This window comes from Cuculus canorus, chromosome 5 (genome assembly GCF_017976375.1).
Source record: "Cuculus canorus isolate bCucCan1 chromosome 5, bCucCan1.pri, whole genome shotgun sequence".
Classification (NCBI taxonomy): Eukaryota; Metazoa; Chordata; class Aves; order Cuculiformes; family Cuculidae; genus Cuculus; species Cuculus canorus.
In genome coordinates this window covers 21,107,077-21,126,688 of record NC_071405.1, presented here as the reverse complement: position 1 = coordinate 21,126,688, position 19,612 = coordinate 21,107,077, and the positions used below count along the sequence as shown (strand labels likewise).

The following is a 19,612-nucleotide window of genomic DNA, read 5'->3' as shown; positions in this document are numbered from 1 at the left end:
GTTTTTCACAAGTATATCATCTGACAACTGAGATTATTGGAGTTGAGGAATACTGTAAATAAACTGAAGTGAAATATTTTGGCCAAGGCTTTGACTTTTTTTAGATTTTGGGATCTTTTGACAGTTGCTGTATTCTGAAACAAGTTGTAAACTTAAATCAGCTTCTCCACATTATGTATGTAGGGGAACTGGAAAATTTAAAATGTTTAATTGTAACACTTTCTAATGAAGTATTTTGCTTCCTTAGACTTAAAAAGAAATCTAAAAAATTCCCTATAGCTTAATCTTGTAAAGTCATAAGAGTTATTTGGACTCTTAAACACATAAATGCTCCAAATTGAAGTAATGTTTTTGTTTCAGCACTGGACAAAATCTTTTTCCACTCTTCTAGAACTGGCTGCAGAGTTATTGTAACTATTCTAAGTGTAATTGTAGGAACTGAAAACGGTCCTGTGACCTTTGTTTGTCATCAAAGCATGGTCAAATGAGGTGTTAGGAGAGGGGGCTAGAATCCATTGTGTGCCACTTTAGATATGGATAGCTGCTATTTCAGTTTTATTTATGTGGGTAGTCCTTATCTAATGCTTGGTCTGCACTTACATATTTTAGGGACTTAAATGAGGCAAGCCAGGAGAGGAGAAATCTTTAAATCTCAAGGCTGCAGAGGGCTGCAAAACTCAGATTAGCTATTAGGTCTGAGCTGGAGCTGTGCCTTTGCTAACACAGAAGTAGCAGCACAAGTCAGTGAGGTAAGGGTTTAGGTATTCATCCCTGCTTTCACTGGGTTTACAAGGGAAAGATGATGGTCTCTAAAGTTAGGGCTTTATAAGATAAGAGTAACTGATATTTGATACACTGATACCTATATAACTTTTGAAACATGCTACAAATTACTGTTTGAGCAGCAGCTAAGGACCTGGTGTTTAAACTGCTGCTAGTTACACAGGCTCCAGATGGATTGCTGACAAGATCTTCTTGTGTTTGGGGAAAAAAAATGTCAGAGACAACTTTTCTTTTCTGGTTCTGAAGAGCCACAGGGACACAAAACAAATTTAACAGCTATGCTAAAAAAATCCCCGAAAGTTGTTTGAAAAACAGACTTCCAAGTATATTTTGCTGAGAGTTCTGAACAATTGTAATCACTACTTAACCTAACTATGAAGATAAAAAGCTGTTTTGTCAACAAAGGGAGTTTCACTGTTGGGTGGGGAAAACTTAGGGTGGGTCATAACATGCAGCTCTCAAAAAAGTTTTTGCTGGTGTGGGATAAAGTTCTACTTGTCTATACTGGCAAGATGCTTCTAGTATAGACATCTGATAAATCACCTACAAAAGAAAATGATAAGAGAGAATGTTTGTGTGCACACACTAAAGTGCAGAGCTATGACTGTTTCATTGAAAGATAATATTTAGATTCTTTTGGTGATTAACAAAGTGAAAGAATTTATGGGGACGGGTGGGAAGAATTATTGACTTAGCTTTTACATTGAAGTAATTACTGGTATTATAATATTATTTGCTTTTTTCTAATATTTATTGTATATTTCATGAGCTGTACAATATTTTCCTGACTCTGAAATTATAATGTACTATCTTTTTGCAAACTGACTGTGAGCTACAAGAATTATGTAAGCTTTACAGTTGTTAACCCTAAAGTTTTACATCATATAATAATTTAAAAGAAGGAAAAGAATTCACATGAGTTTCAAGAGAAAGTATAGAGTTAGACTAGAATTATATGCAGTTTTGCTTCCACGTATTTTTTTTTCTTATTATATTTACTGAGTTACAAAATACATGTGATAGGCAAGGAACCAAAAGGGGAGGATGTAGATACTATTTCCAAACTAGTTTTTAGATTATGAGAGGGTAGGCTGGCATAATTTATGGGCTGAGAGAGTCAGATAAGATGTAATTTATATTAGTTTAGTCTTTTTTAAACTTATTTGCACCCCAGATCTGAGCTTGGACCAAGGACTAATTTGTCAGGTGACATCTGTTCTGTAGTCTGATCATTCATAAAGTTGTATTTTGTTGTTTCTTTTCTGATTTGAACCTTTGTAGGCTGTTATGTTATAAACTCACTTGCTTACCTATTATGTTATTCAAGTTCTTAATGTGACCTAGAATATATAGTATAGAAGAAATGTGAGAATGTAATGTTCTCACTTAATGTTGCTCAACATAATGTTGCTTGAAAGAGTATTGATGGTCTTATTTATATGCAATATCACTGCCTGGGAAGAAAAAGTTCAGTAGTAATAAATATTCTGTGATATGACATCTCAGTAACCCCAAATTACATGGATAAACCCGTGATAGAATATTGTGAGAGGGAATAGCTAGATGTCAATTTAATATCAGCCATATAATATTGCAGTACATTGAAGAAAGAGCCATTACCCTTTCCACCTATATGAATATTTCACTCTTCTAACTACTGTTATTATAGAGAAATTTACATAGGTACACACTCTATCTTTCTGTGCCTGGAAATACATCAGCAATGTACCATCTGTTTAAGAAAGATCAAATGTTTTTCTAAACACTTTATCTCAAACTGTTGATCATAAATGCTTTTGGATTTGGTTTCATTTGACACGTACTGATTCCATTGGCTGATAGGAAATACTTGTTAGAGGAACTAGTTTCCTCTCTGTGCTCTGCATTTGAAGTTTTATGAATTGAGATATTAGGGATGGGTAGTTTGGTTTGTGGGAATGGAAGAAGCAATTGTTGGATTGATGCACTGCAGTTAATTCCACTTTACTTCTTCTATGTTTAGTTACTTAATTATATACATGAAAGAATGACAAGGTTTCATTTTTCATCCGTTTTTTTAGTTTCTGCTAGAACATAAGGCCAAATCAGTACTTTTTATGAAGCTACAGATAGATATTCATTAAAATGGAGAGTTAAGGATAGATGTGTCCAGGACTCTGATCCAAAGCCTTGTAAAGTAAATTTCAGTTTTTACATTGAGTTTAGTGGAGTTTGGATTAGACTTCAAGGTATTCAAGTTGTAGGAAACACCAGATACGCTGTTTCAAAAAATCTTAATGAAGTTCCAATTCATTTTCTTGGCTTTAATTTCTACTTCTGTTTCGGAAATATGTGCTGATATAGCCCCAGCTGTACAGCCTCTAGTCACGGTTGTAGGGACGTACACAAGAGGTTACCCTACATTGCCCTTACGCTGTCTTAGGATAGTGACAGCTCAAATTTTATTATTATGGACTGCCTGGAATCTATTATTGTACACTGTCCATACCATTGCATTATGGATTGTGTCAATCCTCAGAGGATCTGAGGAAATGACTTTATCTGTCACTTTACCCACTTAATTTTAAAAGCAGTAAACACATCTCTTATCAGTTTGCTTATAGGACTTAATCCACCTTAAACGAGGAAGATGTTAACCTAAATGTGTTAAAATCAAATTAGAAATTACTAATGTCAAGTATTTGAACAGCTTCAGACTTTTAACATATATTCAAACCTATTTCTATTTGATTTCAACCCTTGATGATCAAGTGGGTCCTTTCCAACCTGTGATTCTGTGATTCTATGATTCTATGAAACAACACACCTTTTTTTTGGTTTTCTTCCTTTATGGTAATTATGAAAAGTGGTACTAAATGTATTGTTTGCACGGACTCTGTGTAAAAAAATATTCTGAAAAAAAGAGCAAACAATCATACTTATCCCTTTAGAATAGTGAGGATGGTCACTATTGACCTGTCATTTCTTTTTTCAGTGTACACTACTTCAGCAGAGACCAGAAGTGACTGTGGGAAAGTCCAGCTTCAGCTATGTTTGATCCTGAGGTAGGGTCCATGCCATCCACAGTCCTCTGGATATCCGATCAACCTGCCCAGAGCCCCTTCTCTAGCTCAGAGATAGGAGGCTGCCCTGGGAGGCCTCCAGCTTCCCATCACCAGCTCTGCTTTCATGGGCTCCCACCACATCCTTGGAATGAAGTGATACTCTGCTGGCAGTACATCCCTGCTACTCCTCTATAATAACTTTACCACAAGTGAAGAGGAATGGAAACATAACTGAGATTCCTGAGGAAAACAGTGCTACGTATTTTAACAGTGTTCTATGAAGAGTTTATTAAATCTGGATTCTCTATTATGTTGTGAATCCTGAGAAGGAAGTTCGTACAGAGAAAGCAAGAGCTACACCCCTCTAAACCTAAGACATAGAGAGCAAAAAATTTTTTCCACTGCTCTCATTTCCAAGTAATAAAGAATGTGGTCGGATTTCCTTTCACTTAGTTTTCTCTGTATTTGGAATGTTATTGATTCCTAGTGATCAGTTTTGAGGCTGACTTACTTTGCATAACTAACTGTGCTGAGTTTACTTAGCTCTTCCAGACTATCTTAGAAAACAGAAAATTCAGGGGTTGCCATTCTAGGGAATTGCAGAAGCAGAAGAGCTCTCATTTACTTAAATTGTGCCTGAATCTGAGGAAATTACTTAGGAGATCTGCATTAAAGCATTTGTTAGGAAATACTTTATACACCTGAGGACTTTTCCTAACTTCAGGCATTAAAGAACAAGTATGGGTTTCAGTTTCTTAATATCCCGTTAAAGTGGAGATGAGCTCTCCCAAAGAGTCAGCCAGCCTCCTGAAGATCTGTATCGCTTTTTAGAAGTGACTGACTACTGCTGCTTGTTCACACAGCAAGCCTAGGGTGGCTAGGCTAAGCTCCTGAGGTTGTATAAGGATGAGTTTGGGTTTATATGTGCCACTGCTTTGTAAATTTAGAATGCAATCATCCTGTCAGAGCTCAATGTCACTGTGTGAAGGCAGTTTCAGAGCAGGTCTCAGGCTAATCTTCATGTAGGCATTTCCTGACAGGTTGGGCTGGTTTTGACACATACATATTACACGTAGCACAGCACCTAGATTCAGGCTGTGAATCCAGAAGCATTTAATTTTGACTCTTGTTAGGAACCCAAAGCAAAGAAAAAGATGAGATTTCAGATTGTCTCTGCTCCTCAGCATTTCTCACTGCTTCCTATCCTGCTCAATAAGGTGACTGTTGTTTATTTCACTTTAATGCTCCAAAATACCACCTTTATTTATGTAAATACATAAATAAAATAATAAATAAATTAAATAAAAACATGTGATCTACCATTTGTAGATACCCAAATAAGCTTTGTAAATTCTAACAGTTTGGAAGTTGAAAGTTAGGAATATCTATATTACACTCTTACTCAATCTGGGGTGAAATCACCTTGCAGCATCAGAGAAGGGTTGTGTGAGAGAAAGGCTCTGAACTAGTGTGCCTTTTATATCACCACTAGGTCATATTTCCTCTTCTGTTTCACTATAGATTTTTTGCGAAGTAAAGGACTTGTGCCTCGGAGGCATCTGAACTGCACTTTTTGTTTAAACAGTGGAAATGGAAATAGCTGTTACAATCATACCCAAATTTTACTTCTGAAGATGTGTTGAAGAACTAACTGGTTTATTTGCAGATCTGTATGAATATCTGCAGTAATAAAAAACTAACAAAACCAAACCAGAAAATTGCTTCTGAAAATTAGAAGTAGTAATTCCTAGTAGTAAGTAGTAATTGTAACAGTTGCTTTCTAAAAATGAAGTCTTATCTTTTTTTTTGTTATTGACTTACGCGGTTTGTTCAGCTTATTTAACTAGGAAGAAATTATTAGAGGGCAAACAGAGAATTCATTCAGCTCAGAAAGCTTATCCATGACTTAATGAACTATGAACTTACTGAGCTATACTGAAACATACAGTACTATAAATGACCTCATTGTATGTTGTACATAAATATTGCCTATAAATACTGGCTCCTGAACGATATAGTTTCTTAAAAAGGTTCAAAGACATACTGTATTTTAAACTGTAGTAATACCAATGTCGCTTGAGTTATAAACATCTGTTCAGAGCAATTCTTTAGTCAGCACTGCTTCTTTTACAAGCAAAAATCTGAAGAAAGTGTCAAGCTATAGCCATTACATCAGTTAAAGGCTTTTCACACCTCTGTAAGGTACAAGTTTATACAAGCTGTCACAAATCAATGAACTTTAAATGAAAGCCTGCCCCCATTTTGTGCACAGAAGCATTTCCAAATTTTGCTCACTGATAGGTAAAAACAAAATTAATGTCTCTGGCTAAGAATGGGTCTTTCAAGTGTGTGCGTAGATGAAGTATTTTTTTCAATTTCTTCTTGGCCAGGTTCTGTCTCACTAAGAAAATAATTTCATGGGTAAAACTATCAGGAAGCTGGTGATAAAAGACATCAAAAGTTTTAGTATCAGCAGAAAAAAGTTCTTTTCAAAACATCCCTGGAGAAAAGTGTTATGAAGCCTATGGAATTTAAACCTTTACAGTGTACACATAAGGTTAGTCAGTATCTTGCTTTGATTCCTCTGGCAGAACTACAGGATAATTTTAGAGGACCCTGCAACAGCACTTCTGTAAGGATGGAGATATGTGTGAGTCGTGACATGAGCTTATATGCAGTAGGAATAAAGGAATAAAAAGGATCTTACTCATGTTAGGTAGTATTCACATTCCTGGTATAATAGTGTGACTTTCTCAGAAATGATGGGTGGATTGAGAGGGCTGATGATATATATTCAACAACATTGAAAGGTATTTGTGTATATCTACCATATTTACATTCATAATCCTTTTTTGGTGTCAGCCTCAGGTATTACCACCAGACTAGCTAAACATATATTATAGATGTTTTTACTTCTTCATGTGATTTAAACATGTTTCTTATGTATATTTCTTTCTTTGAGTAGTAGAATTCAATATTTTTTTTCATTTTCTCTCTTTAAATTACTTCAGAGGAAAGATCTCAGTAGAGATGTATTTTACACTTCTTAGAGTGTTCAGGAGTTTGACTACGTCAAATAAATTTTAAATGAGAAACTAAAGTATTTTCTAATTAATATTCAGAGGGGTTTGTGATTCTTTTCCAATATGATTTTGTCTGTGATTCTTAAGCTTTTAGTATTATGAAGCTTTTATTTTATGAATCTAAAAACCCCATAATTCATGGATAGATAGATGCCATAGATTTATATAATAAAGGAGCTTTCTAAATTTATGCTTTAACATCATTTACAGTAAAGCCAAGTTTAGCCAATCTGTAGCTTAACTGAATTGCCCTTTGAAAGCAAAAAGGATTGACTGAACCCTGCTATTCACCTGGAATATCCTGAGACTCATTTCTCCAAAAAGTCTGTACAATCACACCGGGCCTGCATCAGTCCTCAATAACAAAGTTAATTCCTTTTTTATGCTTATGTTGTTCTGTTATTTTAGAGGTTAAAGTTCAAAGATGAAAGTATGATAATTTTAGCTTTGTTTTGACTAGACTGTTGGTATAATGTTCTTTGTGAACCAAAAGAAAGCTTTCTTAGGTTAAATAAGAGTTTTTACTGTTACATGCCAATAGATGAGTATCTGGGAAATACAATGGTAAGGGTCACTGAACAGTCACTGTTCCGTCGGATCATATGATGTGCTGCAGACTTAAGTGCCACCCTTTTACTTCACAATACATCAATACAGGTTCAATGGTCATTCTAAGACAGCAAACACAGATGACTCCTATTCCCCAAATAGTCTTTCATCACTTCCTTTGAAGAGTCCCTGCAGAACATACATGATGTAAGGTTATTTATAATTGCTGCTAAGATTTTGTGTGGGTTTTTTTTCATCATTTAGTTGTTTTATTAGATCTCAGATTTAAAAAATGGAGCTACATGCTATTCTATAATCCTTATAGCTAAGAACAAAATACTTTCATTTCTTTTCTCTTGTTCATGCCGTCTAAATACTTTTTCTGGTATTCAGCTGAGCACTTTTTGATTTATTTATATATGGAGGGGGTTTTATTAACACTTTGATACTAACTTTGCAAAACCAATGACCTTATGTGGTTTTTCTAACATCTTCAGTGGTTAAGTGGAGAAGAACACTGGCTTCTCAGTAGGAAAATGAATCCTTTAGTTTATACAACATATCTTGTGTACAGAGTGTTTATGAAAAAGTTCAGAGAGGATGAAATTCAAGGATATAATTCCAGGAGCGCATGGCATATTTCTTCATAATTTAGCTCAGTAGGTATTACAGACAGAAAATGAGTTATGAGTTGAACACTGCTCTGCATTGCTGCCATTTCTCTTCATTTTTATGTTGGTTTTGTTATATATGTTATTGTGAGATACTATGCAGGAAGATATATCCATTAAGACTTGCATTTTAAGGGACTTGAAAATTCATAGGTGTATTTAGGAATCTAATTGCATCAAGAAGAACAAAATTCTTCCCTCTGTATTCAGCGTGTTGGCAGGCTGCCCTGCTTTGAGCCAGAAGTTCACACTGTGGTAGCTGAATTTATATGGTTCATGCCATATTTGATTTATTACCATTTCTTTACTTAGGACCTGAGAGTTTTATTAAAAGGACAGATGAAAACATTGAGAACTAGATTTCAGAGCCTTTTGAGGCTATAGGGAAGGTGGAAGTCCCAAGGAAAGGGTCACTTTAGGCCCACAGATCTCCCTTCTCCATACTTCTGTCACTGTTTTGTCTGAGCTGTTCCAAAATTTTCTTTACAGTAAATGTAACATAAACAAACTGATTTTGGCAATGTGTCTGGAGGAATCTTTTGGATATCTTTTAGGAACAGAAATGAAAGTTTCTACAGAAGCAAAAGCCATAATCCTTTAATATAATTTGTGAAAGACACATCTCCAGAAAAGTTCTATCCAGCTTGCTGTAGAACCATTAATCTTCACATAAAGACAGGTTATTAAATTGAACATGCACTATTTTCATCTCAATAAGGCTGGTAATGGAAATTAGATTTAACTAGGATAGATACTAAGTTAACTGCTCAAGTGGAATTTATTTTGTTTTTCTATAAATTTAAAGTTATTTATTTAAGGACTATTTGTTTAATTTTATACTTACTTATTATCAATTTAGTTTTCAAATGTCATCTTTATTCAGAGCAAAAAATGTAAAACATTCTATTATAACTGATCCTTCCCTACATTGGCACAGAACACAAAGTGATTTTCTGACTGCAGAAATGAACTAGAGGAGGTCACTCTTTGAAACAGTTGTGGGGCAGATGGAAATAAACAAATAAATAACCCAACACATTATTTAATCAGAATGTTTCACATGTGGTGTTCACCTCCTATCAACCAAATAAGAGATTTCCTCGGTTGAAAATCTTTTTCAGTATGGTAAATGTTGTTTTATTATTCAAAAAGTGTTTGTTTTCTGCATTTGTGCTTATCAATCAAACTCTTTATTTTTCTCCCTAAGTAACCTTATTTTCATATTGGAGCAAATCTCCAATTTCAAGTAATGATAGTGAAATATTTTTCCTAGAAGCAGAGTGATTAATGCTTTAATACTAGAAGAACCTTCCTTAAAAGAGGAGCACTAAGATCCCACAAGTCAGTTGTAAGTTTTCTAAAATATCTTTCCATTCATTTTCTCTGTCCTTTCTTCCTACCCTGTATGTTAAAGACTCTTCAGGTGATATTTGTACTGTGACCTAATAGCTGAAGAAAAAAGTAAAACCATTTTCAACTCTCCAAAGATTTTATTTTAAACAGATTTTTATAGAATAGGCCCTTGTGCAGAATATCTAATGGTTATTTGTAGTTTGATGAATATATGGCCACTATTAATTTGCTATTAGTAAAAAATAAAACTATCCCAAATATATTGTAGCTACAGTGCTTATTCTTTGCTATAACTTCACAGTAGTAGTGTCTGATATTATGTAGTTAGTCCCTTATTGTAAGTCTATGTAAGTTTATGCATATATATTTGCTTAAGTAAAATATATATATATCTAGTAGGGTGTTCTTTGTAATCTTGCAGTTACTCACCATTTATATTCATCACATAAACAGAGAATGAAAAATATGACTTTGGAAAGTTTTTAGGTTCTTAATTTAATTAATCCAGATAGGATAGTTTCTGTTTTTTCTCCTCCTGACTGAAACTCAAATTCACAAAATGAACACTACTCCTCTGCAGGTGAGATCTCCCTAAAAAGAAGACATACGATTGGTTACAGATCCAGAACAGCAGGTTATCTTCTTTTTGTAGTCCTTGCTATAATGAGTGCATATAAATATTTCACTATTTAAATGGTGCTGTAGCTATTTCTTCATCAGAACTTGGCATATGTAAGATATTCACTAAAGTACAATTTTACTTTTTCAAGTACTCATCTTTGAATTCTGTCAATTGAATTCTTGAAACAAAATCACCACAGGTCAGTCACTGGTGTGACTTTTTCATAATATGTTAAAGTACATGGTTGATGTTGCAGGATGGTTATGATCTCTCAGAAAGCTATTTTGCCACTATTTACAATGAAGAATAAAAGCCACATATGTAGACCTATCTATTTCTAATGAACCCCAAATGCCTGTGCGGTACAATTTCTGAAATACATGGCATGCACTGTGGAGGCTGACATGACTATAAATAAACTTACTCATATATATGCATATTTACTTATCTTTCACCTTTTGGAGTATTTTTTTCTTTTTTAATTGATAGTCTAAGAGAGATTCCTGGAGTATAAATATAGAAAACATTATGAAAGCCACTGCATTTAGTTGTAGGCAAATCTCATTATAATGAACTTGTCCTGATGAAATCATTGCTTTTAATCAAGATTCTCTCAGGCTTGAATATGATTGTCCTAGAGAGGAAATGCCTTTAAGCTTGTTTTCTTTCAGACTGGTCTTTTCTAAGAGCTTCTGAAGCCAGCTGAAGTCTTAATACATTAAAAAATATGTTAGATTTAACTGAAAAATGATGCCTCAATTCAAACTTCACTGAATTTTGTGAAAACTGCACTTTGGAATAATGTGCAAGTGTCTTAATTTTAATTGATTTTCTTCTTTTTTTGAAACCTATGGTAAAGAATCAAATGAAGTTAGTCAGAACAGGCATATCCTGTCCAGTGCTTAGAGAAATTAGGTAAACAACCACATTAAAGGCAAAAGTCACTAGCAGTCTCTTGAAATGTCATGATTTCTTGAAATGTCATGATTTTATCCATATATGATTTATCTATATGTGAATCTGAGTTCAACTAAAAGTAAAAATAGACAAATTATCTTTCTGCAGGTAGTTTGTGTTAGCAGTCTAATACATAAGAGCCAAACAATGAATCAGAAAAAAATGGTACAGTGAAGGAATAATATAGGATAACTTATAAAATGGTATGAGCAAATCCTTACTACATCAAGGGCACAGAAGGATCACTTTGATCACTGGTTACTCAAAAATGTATGTTTTTTGTTGAGTAACCAGCCCCTGTTTGTCTTTGTGGTCTTCAATATGATTGTTTCTGTTTTTTTCTGAGCAGAATGGTGCTGTTTTAAATTTATTCTGCACTGATAAGAAAGAGTCTTTGCACTTCAAAGAATAGAGAAATGAGTAATTTATGCACTTATGTTTATGAAGTATTTTGAATTTGAAATGTTCTGCTTTTAAAGTACATAAACAAGGCTAGACAGGGAAAAAATAAGAGGGCTGATTCAAATGAAGACAGAAATGTAAGGTACTTGTTTGATGTACTGAATGAGTGCCATTTTAAGAAAAATCAAAATTAAAATGAGCAAGGCAGGTAGCATTGCAACCTCTACTCCAGACAAAAAAAAAAAAAAAAGAAAAAAAAAAAGTGCTTTTAAAAGGCATACATCTACCTAATTTTCTGATGAATCTTAATAGGTTGAGTAGAAGATAAATGCAATAGCATGTAGTCAAGAGGGCCATGATATTTTACTTCTAGCTGGAAAAGTGATCCAAAATGTTTCGCAAATCCTAGAAGTTATTTAGAATTTTGGATATATACACACATGCACATACATATGTATTCATATATATAAACCCAGTACCTTGTTTTACAGTTATTGGATCAAAAGTTCTAGTGTAATAAATATATACAAAATACGGGTTAACATTGACATTTTTTGAAGTCAAATATTCAGAGTATGATACGTGGCATCAGTGTCATGATGATGTGTAATGAGTACCCTTGAATTTATTACTTACTTGGTAGGTTCCTACTAGGGACAAAGTTATTATAAAGAGATTTGTTATAAGTGCTGATAATGTCAATAAAGATTAAGTAGCTAAACAGCATTTCCAGTGAAATAATGGTATGGTAAAATTTAGAAGAATTTTTCTGTCATACGCAGAATAGCTGTAATGTAAAATTTCTCTGGGGACTGGAAGCTTGAGGACCAGTCATGCATAGACTAAAGCAGCTTATATGTTGCAAAAATGGACCTAGGAAACAGTGCAATCATAATGTCAAATTACGATATTCCCTGACCTGAGTCAGCTGCACCACACAATATCTGAGAGAGGAGCTCTTTCTATTCCCTCCTGACATAAATCTATTTTCTTAGGGATAGAAATGTGTAAACACAAAGAGGGGGAATAGTTACATCTTTCAGGGAGCTGCAATCTGATTCAGCATTCAGGATTATCTACTGATAGATAAAAGCAACTAATCTGTCCTCTCACATCACTTAGTTAACCAAATACCTTTCTTGCCACAGTTCATTGTATCTGTTGCATCATTGTATTTACTTAGGCAGTGGGTAAAACTACACACCTGATTTTAAGTTGGCGAGTGAGATGCTGATTAAGGATTAAATCACCACTTGGCCGAGTAGAGAAGGTAGAGGCTATTCCTTTTATCCAGGCACCTTGGTTGAAGCGTCTGTGGATCAGACAGGCACAGGCAGTAGTTATGGCTGTATAATCAGCTGTGAAAGACATTGCAGGAACATTTTGGTGGCATGTTTTATTGGTTATTTTTTCCCTTAAGTATACTATACTATAAGCTATACATAAAGCTTGTAGATTGCTAAAAAGAGTATACAATAATACAGATTTCGGATCCCACTCTGAGTGATGTCTCATTCTGACCATCACTACCTGCAGAAAAGAAACTGAGAAAGTCACTACAGCTATACAGGCTTGAGGAAGAGTGGCTGTGAAACTCCTGGCACATAACGACCTGGGGATGTTGGTTGACAGCCAACTAAACAGGAGCCAGCAGTGTGCCCAGGTGGACACAAAAGCCAATGGCATCTTGGCTTGTATCAGAAACGATGTGGCCAGGAGGTCCAGGGAAGTGATTCTGCCTTTGTACTCAGCACTGGTGAGACTGCACCTTGAATCCTGTGTTCAGTTCTGGGCCCCTTGCTCCAAGAAGGATGTTGAAGCTCTGGAGTGTGTCCATAGAAGATGGAGCTGGAGAACAAGTCTTATGAGGAGCAGCTGAGAGAGCTGGGGTTGTTTAGCCTGGAGAAGAGGAGGCTGAGGGGAGACCTTATTGCTCTCTACAACTACCTGAAAGGAGGTTGTATATAGGTGGGTGTTGGTCTCTTCTCCCAAGCAATAGGTGATAAGACAAGAGGGAATGGCCTTCAGCTGCATCAGGGGAAGTTTAGATTGGACATCAGGAAAAAAATTGTCACAAAAAGAGTTATTGGGCACTGGAACAGGCTGCCCAGGGAAGTGGTTAAGTCACCTTCCCTGGCGGTATTTGAAAGGCGAGTAGATGAAGTGCTTAGGGATATGATTTGGTAGTGGACAGGTACAGTTGGAATTGATGATCTCAGAGGTCTTTTCCAACCTGATGATTCTATGATTCTAAGTTTTACTCCCTATTTGATTCAACACCCTTTTTAATTTGGTAAGAAAAAGAGGAGGGAACAGTTACACCCCAGCTTAGGTGGGTTCATCACAATTTCTGGGAGCTGTGATGGGTATATTAATGTTATACTCTGCTACGTACGTTACAGTGAAGCAGGCAATGCTTGAAAGTTGAAGAATGTATGTGTACATGTATTTAAGTGCATTAAGAGATGGCAAATATTTTTGAACTTTGCTTGCTTTAGTAGAATTTTAATGATGACGTTACTTTCCACAGGAAAAACAGAATTCAGACAGGCCATGACTGGAATTTGTATTAGTTAATATTGCTACTCTCAGGTTACTGTTAAGATATAATATTTTTAAGCCAGTATTTCAATCTTCTCTATTTTATTGTATATTAAATGAAATTTGTTTGTTCTTTAAGTCTTGTCCCAGATGAGATGATAACACTTCCGGTTAGAGATAAGCAGGAGCCAGAATGAAGGCAGAAATTGCAGAATATTCAGGAAGGGGCTATATGGGGAATGGATGACAAAATCATTTCCAATCAGTGAAGATATTTTTACCAGTTACATAAAATATTAATATCTCCTGAATAAGATGATCCCTATGTGATATGAATCTACCTGTCGTAGAGTGTCAAAGTTTGAAGAGGTGCCAGGCTAATGCAGGATGCTCAGTGTCATCTTTCAAAGCAAATTCAAGTATAGGAACCCTTCTTACAGTAGACTAGAAAAGTAATCACTAAAGACTGTACCTACCAGAAGGGAATTATTATAATTTTTTATTAAGAAATCTCGTGGGAGCTGTTTATTTGTTTCCCCTCTGAGCCACCCAGCTGTTCTTTCCATTTGTGGTCTTAGGGCTAATTACATAATGTCCCTAATTTATACTTACTGGTAAATCAGATCAGAGCATTACCTGGAGGGCAAGCTCTAATTAGAGGAGTTTCAGAACAAATTGTCTAAAGAGCTTGTTTAGTGTGATTAAATGGAAATGATGGGCCTCTCACTCTCTCTTCCCCTCCTCCTCTCTTTAGAAACATGAATATTTATTTTACACAAAAACCCTGCAGATTAAAAAAAGAATCACAGCAATGACAGTTTTAATTAAATGGTTATAAAACGAATGGCAATACTGCCCAAGAGGGCTAATAGAATTCTGTATTTATGAATATATGCTGCATTCTTTTACTAATTCTTCTACTGCCATTTTAGTATTTTAGAAATAATGAAGTGGACAGAAAGTGGCTTACATCATAGGTGAATGGAAAAGAGTAACATCTGAATCCCTTATTCATATTCTGTCTGCTACGTGTTGTGTACTAACAGAGGAAAAGAAAGAAGAAAAGTATGCAGTCATTTTTCTTACATAGCCTTGGAAACTATACTGTTTCATCTTTATAGTGGCATATATTTGTTGAGACATATTACTGAAATCCTTGCTGAGCAGTAGAAAGGACTAAGTGGAAGTGACTGTCTGTACTTTGGCTGTGGAAGGATGAAAAGCTCCTCGGTTTATATCACCTGGAAGCAGGAGGATCTCCGTTTTATGCAAGCTCTTTTGAATAGCTGACTGGAGTTTATACAGAGAACAGTGGGCAGCAGAGAAAAATGTGAAGTTGAACAAAAGAAGAGAAGTGACCATTCTGTTTTGATGGTGGCACAGATTCTGGATGGAGACTTTGGAATCAGATTCATTCATCAACATGCAACAACAGAGAAAAAGAAGTGAATGGAGAATTAAGAAATGAATACTGACATTTTAATAGTCTTGTATCTTGTATTGTGCTTATGTAAATGTAAATAATCCATTTTACAAGAGAATGAAGAGGGTAATTTATTACCATGCTCTGCCCTGTTCCTGATCCCTTTGAATTCCTTCTCTACTATGTGAATTTTATGTTGTCTGATGTTCTACAATTAAATTTCTTGTCCTGGGTTGACCTCGAATATGTTGACTTCATCATCCCACAGCACCAAATGTAATGCAATGTCAGCCCTCCTGAAGCAGCATCCTGCTTCTGTGAAAGGATATCACGCCATTTCTTTTCCCTGATGAAGATACACTGAACTCCTTTTTTTTACCACCTTCTTATATAAAATAGTGAGAATTTGAAACCAGTATTTCAAAGGTTATTTTAATACATATCTACTTCTTCAATATATTAAAGTTATGTAGTAATTATCAGTTGAAATAACAGCTTCCCTCCCTCTTAGAGACAAAAAGAAACCAATCATGTGAGCAACATACAAAGCCTTCTGAAGGGGTTTTGAGGCACTTGGATTTGTTCTTTACTGTGTTTAAAAGCAAGAACATTTCTAGTCTCCCTAGCTAAACAGCTCTGTGAGAAAATATTAACCGTCTGAAAATGGTATATAAATTCCTAAGGGAAAATCCCCCATTACAGAGCAGCAAATGCTGCTGTATGTGACTGTCATGACTTCTGTAACAAAAGTAGTGGTTCATAACACAAACAAAGAGAAATGAAAACAAAATCCTCATGGTGTATTTACTAGTATGTGATGCCAATCTCCCAGAAGGCTTAAAAAATTCTCAGAAGGGGAAAAAATATTTTGTTTTTTTTTTCAAAAACTGTTTGTGCTTTTCCTTTTGTAAGACAGGTTCATTTCTCCAGATCCTTGGCTGTAGCCTTAGAAGACATAGCCTGACTAATATTATTTGAACTGATGAAGTTTGTTCACTGTGTGTATAGGCAGTAAGTAATACCCCAAGAAATTTTGTCTTGAGAGCTGAAATTTTATAATGTACAATCTACCATTATTTTTAATAATGTGTCCTTTAAAATCTGTATCCATACCCCTGCTCTGATTAGCTGATTTGACTACAAATACACAGTTTCTCCCTGTTTTAGATGTCTAGTGTACAGCAAGAAATAGCTACTTATTATAGCTTTCTTTTCATCCATCCTTCACAGTGTCCTCCCTGAATGACTGGCCAGCTTTGCAGGTCCTAAACATGGTTTGTCTGAGAAGTTATGATTTACCGCAACACAGGGAACTATGATTATACCATAGGGGAAACTTGAAGGGCGTAGAAGATAAGCAGAAGAAATCTTTCCTCAAATTTAGTACTTTTAATTGCCTTTGGAGTTCGATAGAGAAGTAGCCAGCATATGATGAAACTCAGCTTGCTATCAGAGCATCATGTTGCTACTAGTGAACGTTTTCTGCCGTGTCTGAAATATCTGCTTAGAAAAATAATTTGTCATTTGGAGTGCTATGAAAATAAAATAATTTTAATTGTTGAAAGACTCATTTAGCTTGCCTCAGACATACAGCTACTGGAAGCAATGTGAAGAAGGGTGGTGATAAACAATCACGTGCAGGATACTGGTGAGGGAGTAGGGACAGAGGTAGCAAAGGCTCCTGGAGAAAGTTTATCTCCTTACTCCCATCTTTCAGCAGCAATGGTGGTGCTTCTATCAGCTCTGTGCCAGAGGGAGGTGGGACAGTGTTGGAGCAAGTCCCCAGAGACAATGCTGACCTGATGACTTAGAGCATGACCCATGGCTGAAAGTGTGCATGTGTGTAACTCAGTCATTTCCTACACAGTAGAGATGCACCTACTCCTGTACAGACCAGGTAAAATTGTCTGTCAGCAGTACACCACTGGGTGTGTCTTCTGCAAGTGATTTGGAGGCTGCCTCCAGGTTTAGGCTTGTTATGTACAGTCAGAGAGAGGTCCTATGTGTTTTGATTTGGGTATATACATTCTACACATGTGCTCGCTTTTCACGTAAGCAAGGCCATAACAATGGAGATTTGTGATTCATCCAGGTTCAAAAGTCACATGGACAATTAACAGAGAGGAAACAGAGGGTTTGGCAGAGAGCGGTCACTGATAATTTGTGCTGAATATCACAAGTTGCCAACAACATCTAATGTGAATGACCTATCCCTAATTTCCATGAGTAATCACATAGTTATCTCTATGAACACACAAGTGTTTCCCTTGGCTTGAGGATAACAAGAAAGAACTAAGTATCCTACCATGTGGTCAGCTTTAAACTTAGAGGTAATACAATCTCTCTCTGGAGTAATTGTGAGAACTTGGACACGCTCCGAAGATTTGTATTTCACACTGCTGGTGTGATCTTGAGTAAATCCTTTAATCTACCTATTCCTGTATTTTTCTTTCCCAAAGATGATAATAGTGCCTTCCTCTTCTACATTTATTTCTCTTATCTGTGTAAGTTTCTGTCAAAGGAACTGTTTATTGGTATTTGTGCGGAATCGAGTGCACTGGGGACCAGTTCTTGGTTCACGCTCTGGACAGTACTGTAATATAGGTAATAGTAATAATGATATATAGTGCAGTATGTATAAAAAGACTACTTGGAGTGAAGTAAATAATAGATTTATAGTGAATGAAGATTTAAGATTGATACCACAAAGGAAAGTTTTACAGGAGTTTTAAAGTGATATTTGAAAGCAATGATTCCAAAGATATAAATAGCAGTCTTGCTGCACACTTGTTTCCATTATGTGATGACTAGATATTATTAGATATTTTCGTCTTTGAAAAATATCTTTCTAAATCATATATAAAGGACATTGCTGTTCAATGCAATAATGCTACACATAAATTTGTAAAATGCATTTAAGCTCTAATTCATAATCTTTCATAGTAACTATTTGTAATGCTCATGGTTTGGATAAATGCCAACAATTATCAAATAAAAGATACTTTGAAAGCAGAGGTTTCACACACTAGACAAAATCAGGTCAAACCTCTTTTTTGGCTCCTTCATCCATTAGCCAATTCAATGCACACTGTCAATAGCTAAAACTTGGCTCTACACACCAGAGATTCTGAGCAAGGCAGAGTGACAGGAAGAAAATTTTAATTTTATAACTGTTTCACATTCTTTCTGCTAACTGCCCTAGAAGGACAACTGAAGTTTAAATTGCTTGATTGAAAAATTATTTTATTTGCTCAAGCTTGAAGTTAAAACTGTGTTCCTTGATTCTCTGTGCCTAAGAAATAGCCAGAGTTGATAGCCTATAAAACAGACTAACTTTTCACTGGCATCCTGTCAATATTTCATCATCTGAAAAGATCAGGGAAATTAGAATTACATAAGTTTGTTTCTTCTTAGAAAAAGATATTATAGAAAACTAAAACTTTAATTCTGAAAGGATGAGGTAGCATTTATTTGGTTGTGAGGTGGTTTCTTTCTCATTTTAAAATGAAAAATGGTTTATTTTCAAAGGGAAAATATTACTTACTTTTTGATTGACCGAAGTTTTCAAAAGCGGCTAAGGAGTTTGTCTGCAGAACCGAATTGCCAGTTGGATACTTCAATATTTAAAGAACCTGTAATCACCAGGTTTGTTGTAAATATTTATCACTAAATCACATACTATATTTAGTAGATATTTAAGATTATAGTACTCCTTCATATACATACTATGCAATTTAATCCATATTTTCATTTCCCCATACACTTTAGGTGAATGTTCTGTTGAAAGATGGTCTCTGAATTAATGGGCTCTTCACTACTGTTGGTGATTCAAGGCTCCAAACTTATTGTTACATAATATACCATTGCCTTTCTTTCAACTTCTTTATTAACCCACTGTGAGCTTTTAAATGAAAAAAGAAAGAATGTGTCTTATAGAGTGTCAAACCTGACATATTGGAGGCCAGACAGCTACAACTCATGAATTAAATCCCTTGCAGTATTCTGAGAAGGAATCTTCAGGGAGCATCAGTTTTCCACATAGCAGTTTAAAACTGTTTCTTTAATATGCCTGTTGGAAAGAATAAATCTGATTATCTTACAAGTAACTGTCTGTTTACATTCAGTTGTCAAACTATTAACACTGCTAATGAGCTTTCTTTCTTAGTAATTAAAACTACAGTTAT

The 19,612-nt window shown here is 35.3% G+C and overlaps 1 long non-coding RNA gene across 1 annotated transcript in view; it reads left to right on the top strand.

The window, feature by feature from the left end:
- Positions 1-15,753, top strand: part of LOC128852271 (uncharacterized) — an 88,137-nt gene extending 72,384 nt beyond the window's left edge. Inside the window, exon 4 of the long non-coding RNA XR_008450010.1 lies at positions 15,052-15,753. This is a non-coding gene — a long non-coding RNA (uncharacterized LOC128852271). The remainder of the gene's footprint in view (positions 1-15,051) is intronic.
- The last annotated feature ends 3,859 nt before the right edge of the window (positions 15,754-19,612 follow it).